The sequence below is a fragment of the Mesoplodon bidens genome, assembly GCF_964165515.1.
Source record: "Mesoplodon bidens genome assembly, chromosome: 14".
Lineage (NCBI taxonomy): Eukaryota > Metazoa > Chordata > Mammalia > Artiodactyla > Ziphiidae > Mesoplodon > Mesoplodon bidens.
The window spans coordinates 18425451-18434994 of NC_138170.1; the positions used below are offsets into that span (position 1 = coordinate 18425451).

General features: G+C 48.1%; 1 long non-coding RNA gene across 1 annotated transcript in view; it reads left to right on the plus strand.

Moving 5' to 3' along the window:
• Positions 1 to 7503, plus strand: part of LOC308628194 — a 93533-nt gene extending 86030 nt beyond the window's left edge. The window contains exons 2-3 of the long non-coding RNA XR_014017510.1: positions 4960 to 5059; positions 7391 to 7503. This is a non-coding gene — a long non-coding RNA (uncharacterized lncRNA). The remainder of the gene's footprint in view (positions 1 to 4959; positions 5060 to 7390) is intronic.
• The last annotated feature ends 2041 nt before the right edge of the window (positions 7504 to 9544 follow it).

The following is a 9544-nucleotide window of genomic DNA, read 5'->3' on the forward strand; positions in this document are numbered from 1 at the left end:
ATAGATACATAGATAGGTAGATAGACAGATAGATAGGTGGATACATAGGTAGATAGATGGATACATAGGTAGACAGATGGATACATATTTGATAGATCGATACATAGGTAGATAGATGGATACATGGGTAGATGATAGATAGATAGATAGATAGATATAGAGAGATTTATCTTAAGAAATTGGCTCATGCCACTGTAGGGCTGACAAGTCCAAAATCTGCAGGACAGGCTGGCTGGAGACCAAGGGAAGAGCTGATGTCGCAGTTCAAGTCTGAAGACCATCAGCTGGCAGAATTCCTTCTTCCCCCAGGTACCTCAATATTTTTTCTATTAAGACCTTCAGCTGATTGGATGAGGCCCACGCCCATTATGGAGGGTAATGTGGTTTACTCACAGTCTCCCGATATGAATGTAGACCTCATCTAGAAATACCTTCACAGCCACGTCTAGACTGGTGTTTGTCCAAGACCTGGTCCCATAGCCTAGCCAGGTTGACACATGAAATTAGCTCACAGCTGGACGGGGAGTATCGAGATGAGGGTGGGGATCTGTGCTCAGAAACAGGCTTAATGCTGAGCTGGATGTGATGGGAGGAAAACAGCACAGCGGAGCAGCCCCTGCACCTGCAACTCGGCGGACAGGGTCAAGAGCTGGTGTGGCCTCCCACACAGCGAGCTGATTCCTTCCTGGACTCTTGCTGCCGGGATGAGATGGCCTGGCTCCCTTACCCCACCGCCTCCTTGTGTGTGCTGCACACCCCGTCCTCCCAAAGGTACCCTCAGCACACAGGCGGGAGCACACACACACCAGCTCCCAGAGGGACCCACAGAGGGCCTCGGAGTGACAAGAGCCCTGGATTGCTCTGCATGGCGGCTCCTTGATGGTTGTGCATTCGGCCAACCTGGTCCCTTGGAGCCCTGGTCCTAGGAGTGTGACAAAAGAGCTGGGGCAAGTCCAAAGGGGATGCTTTCAAGCAGCGTGAAACCCAGGGAAATGTTAGAGCAACGGATACAGTAGGAAAGCGCCTCTTTGTTCTCTCTAATGAGCTTCTGCCTCAAAGACAGGAGGGGGTGGGGACACCGTGGGGGGAGGTATAGGGGTTGGGCAGGGCTGCTAGGGACTCAGGGGAGATGGAGGGAGGGGACAGGGGGGAGGGGGGAAGAGCTGGAGAGGAGAAGTGGGGGAGGGCGGTGACTCTCCGCAGCAGAGAGTTCCGGCTGTGGTCTCTATACAAGACAGAGTGAGCTGGAGACACGTCACCCAGAGCCCCGTGGGATCAGGTCTTAACTGCGGTCACGCTGGATGTCATTACCCGGATATTCCCGGTGACAGTTGGATGTGTTTAGCCTCCATTATCCGAATAACTTACTTGAATATCTCTAACCAGAGGTAAAATTTGATTGGAAAAGTAGAGAAATGTAAAGACCGGGGGATGGAATTCCGGAAGCAGGGCTGGCCTGAGGCAGAATCGGAGCTTGGCTCTTTGTGTCTTTCCCTGGACCCCTGTCTGCAGGTGACCTTCACACTCTGTGCCCCGTCCCCACTCCTCAAGGACCTCTGTGGGAAGGGGTCGCTCACCTGTGACCCCACTTGACCTGCACCAGGGTCCCCTGCAAGGTGATAATGATGCTGACAGTCACTGTGCTCTGGCCACGTGCCCCTAACATATAGCATCTCATCGAGGAATTAAAAGTCCCATTTTACAGGCCTGTGACACACATGCTAGTGATTCAGACCGCCCTCCACCTCAAAAGTCCATGTCAGGGCCCCTCTGCAGTTCCCCTCGTTCTGTTTCTGATAAAATACTGAGCTGTCGGGCTTCCCTGGTAGCGCAGTGGTCGGGAGTCCGCCTGCCAATGCAGGGGACACGGGTTCATGCCCCGGTCCGGGAAGATCCCACACGTCGCGGAGCGGCTAGGCCCGTGAGCCACGGCCGCTGAGCCTGCGCGTCCGGAGCCTGTGCTCCGCAACGAGAGAGGCCACAACAGTGAGAGGCCCGCGTACCGCAAAAAAAAACAAAAAACAAAAAACAACTGAGCTGTCAAAGCCCAGAAGACCTCATTGCTCACCTGGTTGACCCCCTTCATTGTACACGAGAGGAAGCTGAGGCCCAGGGAAGCTGAGGGACCTCTGTAAGGCTGCACAGCTGGTTGGCGGCACGGTCAGGACTAGAACGCAGGCGACCGGACCCCTAGGGTCGCCAAGATTCCTGGTTGTGGAGGAGAGCTGATAGACTCATTCACACGGTGATGTTCGTGACTGAGAACAGCTTAATCCCGCCAGCCTGCATTTTAATCCCATTCTCTGCATTTTTACTGAGAAAGGAAACTGTCAAACACTGGCCAAGTAGGGCCTCAGAGGCTGGGTGAAAGGAGGTCAAAGTTCGGGGCTGAGGAAACACATTTTGGCCCCTCGGATCGTAACACATGGGCGTCGGCTCTGATGCTTACTTAGTGGGCCAGAGCTGCAGAATAATTTACCCACCATCCTGCCTTAGGGTCTGGCTGGAGTGACTGATAAACTCTTAGAAGATTTGACATGGGAGGGAACTCGGAGACTGTCCGATTGTGGAATGGCACACATAGCACTGTGCCCTGCATCTCCGCCCCAACCCGTGGACGGCATACCAATCAATCCCAGATCCCTGGCTCCCATCACCGCTGAGAAGGGGCTGGTTCTGAATCCCTTTCACCCAAGAGCTCTAGCAGTTAATGACAGTAGATTCAGGCATTGTAATCAAACTGTGACCTGTGGACCAGCAGCCGTGGCATCACCCCAGAGCTGGTTAGCAATACAGAATCTCGACCTTGCTTCAGATCTACCAAATCAGAATCTACCTTTCTACAAGCTTCTGGGGGATCCACAGGCACAGTGAGTTTTGAGAAACACTGGGTTGGGTTTCCTCCTCTGCTGAAACACAGAGAATATTCTTAGAGGGATGGCACAAATACACTTTAGAAGTGGTAGCGCAGGGAATGGGAGGGTCAGGACACTGAAGCCGACCCCGCTGGGGTAACCCATGTCCCTAAGTAGCTGTGTGACCTGGAGGAAGAGAAGGAGGAGGGGAAAAAATAGATCTAGAAAAGAGACAAAGGCACCCTGAGCTATTTGGGGATCTTGCCTGATCCCGTACCTGACGTCTCCCCACACCACCCGCCTCTTCGAGAGATCGTCACTGGGTCTCCCCAGGGCTGGAACCCAGCACCACCATCATCCCACCAGGATGAATTCCCCCTAATGTCTTGGTAAAATAAAACTGGCCTCTTGGAATCCCCATGCAAACCAGCCATGGCTCAATTTGACAGAAGGATATTTTACCTGACACAGGAGTGAGGTTCTTAAACCAATATTTGAAAAGGGTCCTTGTACTCTTGTTGAATTCATAGCATAATTTATTGGGAAGATCACAGGAAAAATGAGACCTATAAGAATGGGCACCCCAAATGCATGCTTGCAAAGCTGTCTCCCAAGGAGGCTGTTAAACTGAAAACATTTAACAAATAAACCAACCAATCAGAATGGATTCCTGGCCATAAATTCTTGGGACTGGGAAGGCAGCCCTGCAGGCTGGGTTTCTATCAGCCCTGCTTAGGGCCCTGAGGTGTGACTGACATGCTAGTTTCTTGACCACTGCTTCTCCCTTCCTCTGCAAGTCTGTTGATTACAAGTGGCAAAAACCAGGATTTTCAGGACCCCTGAAAGTAAAATGACCAAGAATTCTGAGCTGACATGTGTGGTTACAGGGTGGACAAGCACCTATCTCGGGGACCATCTCCTCTCCCCGGCAGTCTAGGGAGTGGGCTGTTCCCGTGGTAACTGGATGGTTTATGAGATATTAACTCAATCTTGTTCTGACTATCAGTGCCAGTAGAGTTCTTTTTTCCTTTGCCAGGCCTCTGGGTCCTGGAGATATGTGGTGCCCTGGCCAAAGGAGAGAGGGATCCAGCCTTTGATTTCTGAGTCTTACGGGGCTCTTTATCTGAAAAGGGAAAGTTTCTGATGAATGAGTGACACAGGGCAGAAGGTATGGCTCAATCTTGGAGGGTGGGTTAATAAACACTTTGGTGAGGGGGGCGGTCCACATGTGCTGGAGACCTGAGCCCCAACTATTCAGAGTGCCCATAGGGAAGGATGGCTTCCTGGAGGGCCGAGGGAGCCTGGACTCTAGGGTCTTTTTACCAAAGTGTGGTCCATGAACAGCAATGACCATCACCTGGGGATTCATCAGAAATGCAGAATCGGGGGCCCCTACCAGACCCATTGGATCAAATCTTATTTAACTAGATGGCCATGTGTCTCATGTACACATTAGAGCGTGAGAACTTCTGTAGGGTCCACTGCTTGGGGCCTTGGCAGTGATGCCAAGAGAAGCTCAGAGCAAAGGAAGAAAATGGGGCTGCATCATCAGAATGCTCCCCCCTGGCCTTGGACAAGATACCGTAGAGCAGCAGTCAGAAGCCATCCCCCAGTTTCCTGGGCTGTGAAAGCACTAGTGTCCCCTTTTACCACCTAAGTGGAGGGGTCCTCCAAGACATGACTCAGATGGAATTTCCCATCAACCCTAAAGGGGATTTAGTGAATTCACACAATGTAAAGTCTCCTGATGTGCCATCCACCTGAGTGCTGTGGAGTCAATTTATAGCCTTTACGTGGTTAAATGGATTTCCTGACGAGGTGTGTGTGTGAAATACCTATCCCCTACTATCAACACATTCAATAGGTTTTAATTCTTTTTGTTGAAAATTCACCAAGATACACGTAAGTAGTTTTGCTGCATAACAATCTCAAGATCTTGGCGGCTTAAAACACATGTTCCTTTCCTTGCTCAGGGGCCTCAGGCTCCCTTGCTTTGCTGGGACCAGCTGGGCTTGACTCCGAGCCACAGGTGGAGTTCAGGTCTCCTACTCCGCGTGTCTCCACATGGCCACAGCCATCCAAAGGCATATTCTTGTTATTGCAGATGGCAGAAGCCAAGCACCCAAGCAAAACCATAATGCATCTGCTAGCACCACACTTGTTCCCATTTCATTGGCTGAATCAAGTCACATGGCCACGCCCAGGTAAGTGAGAAAGTCTGCTCCACCCAGTCTATTGAAAAGCAGTGCAATCGCATGGCAAGAGAGGAGAGAGATGGGGACAAAAATCCCATCTTGCACAATATCTTAGCCCATTTCCTGCCTTGGTAAACCTAATGCACCCAAGCAAGGCTGTCTGGAATGCCGAAGGCTCTGAGCAGCCAGGGTCAACCCAGGACCAAGCATGTGGGCAGGAAGAGAAGGCTGCTTTCTCCATAGAATGCTGAGGGTGTCATTTTAAATACGCCCTGCTCATTTCTTATTAACCTGATTTGAAGGTAGGAAAAAACAACAAACAAACAAAAAAACCCCAGTTAACTTTGGGATTAATTTGTGTAGTTCTGGTTAGTCAAGATTTTCCTGATTGAAAGCAAATGGCTTTATTTTCTTTAAATACTCAATAATCATGAATTTTAAGGAAAATTTAGTACAAGTTCAGAACATGCTTTCTTATAGAAAAGTTTCAAATAAATAATATGTGGTATAATTATAGCAACCAGGATGATGACAAGTTTGATTGAATGCTTACTATGTGCTACACGTACTTAATCCTCAACCAACCCTATAAATTAAGTTATATTATTATCCTCATTTTACCACTGAGGAAACTGAGACTTCATTACTAATTAAGTCATTTTCTCAGGGTCAGCCAGCCAGCCAGAGGCATGAAAAGGCCTTGAACTGAACATCTCTTAGCCTCATTGTTCTTGTCCATGAAATGAAAGTAAGAATCCCCACCCTGATATTATTAGCTATAAAGATAAAACCCATAACAGCCAGGTATATTGTAGGCTTCCTATAAATGATGCCTGCTTTAAAGGAACACAGCTTCTTGACCTATAACAGGAAAGCAATCCCTGCACCCCGTCCTCACTGTAGGAAACAGGCTTAACTCTTCTGATAATCAACTCCCTAGAAGGAATAACAACAGATAACAAGATTATTATTTTCTTCCAAGCTTCTCTCCAAAATGCTCAATAAGGGCTTGAAAACAATATTAAGGTAAAAAGATGGAGGGGTTTCTGAGAGAGAAGTACTATGCTTTCATCTCTTTCCTCTGGTAGGAGGGAGAGGTTCAAGACAAGGGTGGAAGAACTGAAAAGAAGTGGTCAAACTTGTATCAGTCTTTTGCTAGGAGCTAGCTGCTGGGATCTCTCCCAGGCTGGGCAATGGGGCCCTGACAGCAGCAAAAAGCCCACATACCAGAGAAATCAGCCATCACCCTATGTTTGGTATCTAGACTAAAGATGCCATTCCTGTTGCAAATCCATTTATAATCCCTAAAGACGGATAAAATCCAAAGACCATAAGAGAATGTCACCAGCAAGTTGAGAAGTCATAAGGAAGAACTTAACACGCCTCTTTGTGGAGTGTGTTGAAAAGAGAATCAACCACAGACCCCACAGCCATTGGAAAGGATAATAAAGAAATACTATGAACAAGTCCACATGCATAAGTTCAACAACTTGGATGAAATGGACCACTTCCTTGAAAACCACAAATTATTATCCAGACTCACCCAAGATGAAATAGACAACCTGAACGGTTCTATAACTATAAAATCAATTAAATGTATAGTTAAAAACCTCCCACAAAAGAAATCTTCAGGCCAAGATAGTTTCACTGGCAAATTCTACCAAACATATAAGAAATAACGTTAAACGTACACAATCTATTCCAGGGCATAGAAGAGGAAGGAAATGTCCCAGCTAATTTTATGAGGCTAGTTTTATCAAAACCAGACAAAGACAATACAAAAAATTAAAACTGTAGACCAATATCTCTCATGAATTTAGGTGCAGAACTACTCAACAAAAGATTAGCAAATTGAATTCAGGATTATACAAAAGGGGCTGAGTCCGGAAGAGGGTGTGACTTGGGCAAGGCAGAACAAGAGAGTCTTTGGGGTGATGGGATTGTGCTACATCCTGATTGTAGTGGAGGTTTGCAGATCAAAGCTGTGTTTAAATTCATGGAACTGGACATACGGAAAAAGTCAATTCTGATGTATCTTAATTTTTAAACACACCCTATTTCTTGGGAAATTAGATTTCTTAATCAGAAAAAAATACACACTGTGGTAGGCATGGTTATTGTCCCCTAATATCCATTCTCCCTGTCTTCTTTGTAATAACGAGTTCTCTCTGCGTGAGTGTCGGAAGGGCACACAGCTGCCCAGCTAGAGCCTGGTTCCCACCTCCCATGCAGCTACATGCAGCCCTGTAACTAACTAGGTTTTGGCTAGTGAGATATGAGTACCTCCTTGAAAAAGAAGGTAAGTACACCCTCCTTAACCTTCCCCATCTTCTCCTGGAGGTGGTGCTGGTGAGCTACTCTCAGCCACAGGATGAGGCCAAGAGGAGCAGGCACCTTGGGTCAAAGGACAGCCATCTGTTGACGAAGGCAGCTGTGCAGGGCTAGCTGGGAAACTGAATGACTTCACAGAGTGGAGGCCAACCTCCTGTGCTGGACTGGTAACGTGTGATAAAAAGAAACTTTGAACTTGTATAGATTAATGCGTCTTGCCGTCTCTTTGTTAGAGCTGCTTAATCCTTCCCATAATTAATATACATATTCATTGTTGAAATTTTTCAAGGGTAAAATAAAAGTCATCCAGAGTCCTAGACATGGGAGACGGGATATGGGGATAGATTTCCTTTTCAGCCCTTCGACTGAAGTAACCTGCGCAGGAAACACCACTGTCTGGAGATGCCACTGCCAACACACTAATATTTAGCACCAGAGTAAAACCAGATTTGCAACCAAGTCCTGTTGAGGCTCTGTTCCTGTACCATCCCTAGTGAAAGGAATTAGTACAATCGAATAGTTAAGAGCTTGGTCTTCGGAGCTGGAAAGCAGTGGGTTCAAGTCCTAGCTCCACTTCTTACTACCTCTGTGACCTTGGGCAGGTGTCTTAACGTCTCAGAATTTCAGTTTCCTCCTCCCTAAAATGGGACTAAACAATAGCACCTTCCTCGTGGAGTTGTTATGAGAATTAAATGTGATGATGGACAGAAAGGTCCTGGCACATCGTAAGTTCTCAATAAATGGGAACTATTGAATCATTTTTTCATACGCTACATGTCAACTAAGTGCCTACTGTGTGCAAGGCCGCTTTCTATGCACTGGGCTGCAGAGTGACACAAAAAAGATCCTTGCACCCCTGGAGCTTACCTTCCAGTGGAGGCGACAGACGCTAAACAACCTTTTAAAACAATCGATCTGATGAAATTAAGATGGATGGAGAGTGACGTTGTTAGTTGTAATAATAGCTCTGACTTGCGTGGGGATGTTTGGATCCAGTTTCCTCCCTCGTTTCTGTAGGTCGTGCAGAAAGCTGTGCAGGTGGGTGTGGGCAGTGAGGACGTTCAGGGACTCGTGCAGGAGAGCCCGTGCAGTGCTCCACCCCGTGGCTTGTGCCAGGCGCCCTGCTCTGGGTGGTGTGTGCGCCCTCACTGAGTGTGGCCAAAGCCTTCACCTGCCAGAGCCCTGGGCTTACAGGGCAGGAGGATGAGCCTGGAATTCTAAGGGCAATGGCAGGAGACAGAAGCCTCTGGTACCGCAACAAGGTTTCAGACCTTCCAGCCCCTCTCCCGGCAGCATAGGTCAATCGCCTTTAGGGACCACTAGCAAACAAAGTTAACTTTTCCCACCTAATGGACGGCAGGCTGTTTTCTTTGAGATGAATTTCTCTATCGATGGATCAAGAACTGAACAGCAGTTCTCAACCCTGTAGCTCATCAGAATCACGTCTAGGTCTTTAAAAAGCAGCAACACTCAAGCCCTCACATTCCCAGACAGTATGCTCCAGTGCAGCTCTGGGATGAAGACTGGGCACACTTGGCGATGTTCCGAAGTGACTTAGATGTGCCCTCAAGGTTGGGAGCCGCCCGCTCTACATCCGATTTTCATCCCTAAACCAGTCACAGACCACCTGTTGCCTCCAGGCAAGGATGATCCAGATGCTGTGACTTTACAGGGCCATCCTATCACTCTCCCACCCCCCACCCCAAGTTTAGAGCAAGGTGACCATGATAGAGAAGGAACTAGGAACATTCCCAAGGGAGAAGCAGGCTGCTTCCCGGTGGTGAGGAATCCTTCAGTCACGCCATCCCTATAGCCTGGAATGCTCGCTCCTCCATTTCTCCACGGCCTCTCCAAGGCCCAGCCAAACTGCAGGCTCTCCACTTCCAAACCTCCTCTCTGGCAACAGCAGCCCACAAGAGCCTCTGCTTTCTTTGGCCCCTCTCAGTAGTAACTGGGTTTTACAGTTTGTAAAGAATCCTTGCATATGTTACGTTATTTAATACTCTCAACACCCTATGAGACAAATGTTACAACCATTTTACAGAGGGAGAAGCCACAAATTTCGATGGTTTTAAATGAGTTGCAAAGACCCCTTAACCTGCACCTGGCAGGTCTGGAGCCCAGGTCTTCTGCCTTCAAAGTGCTCTTCATTTCTACCCTACC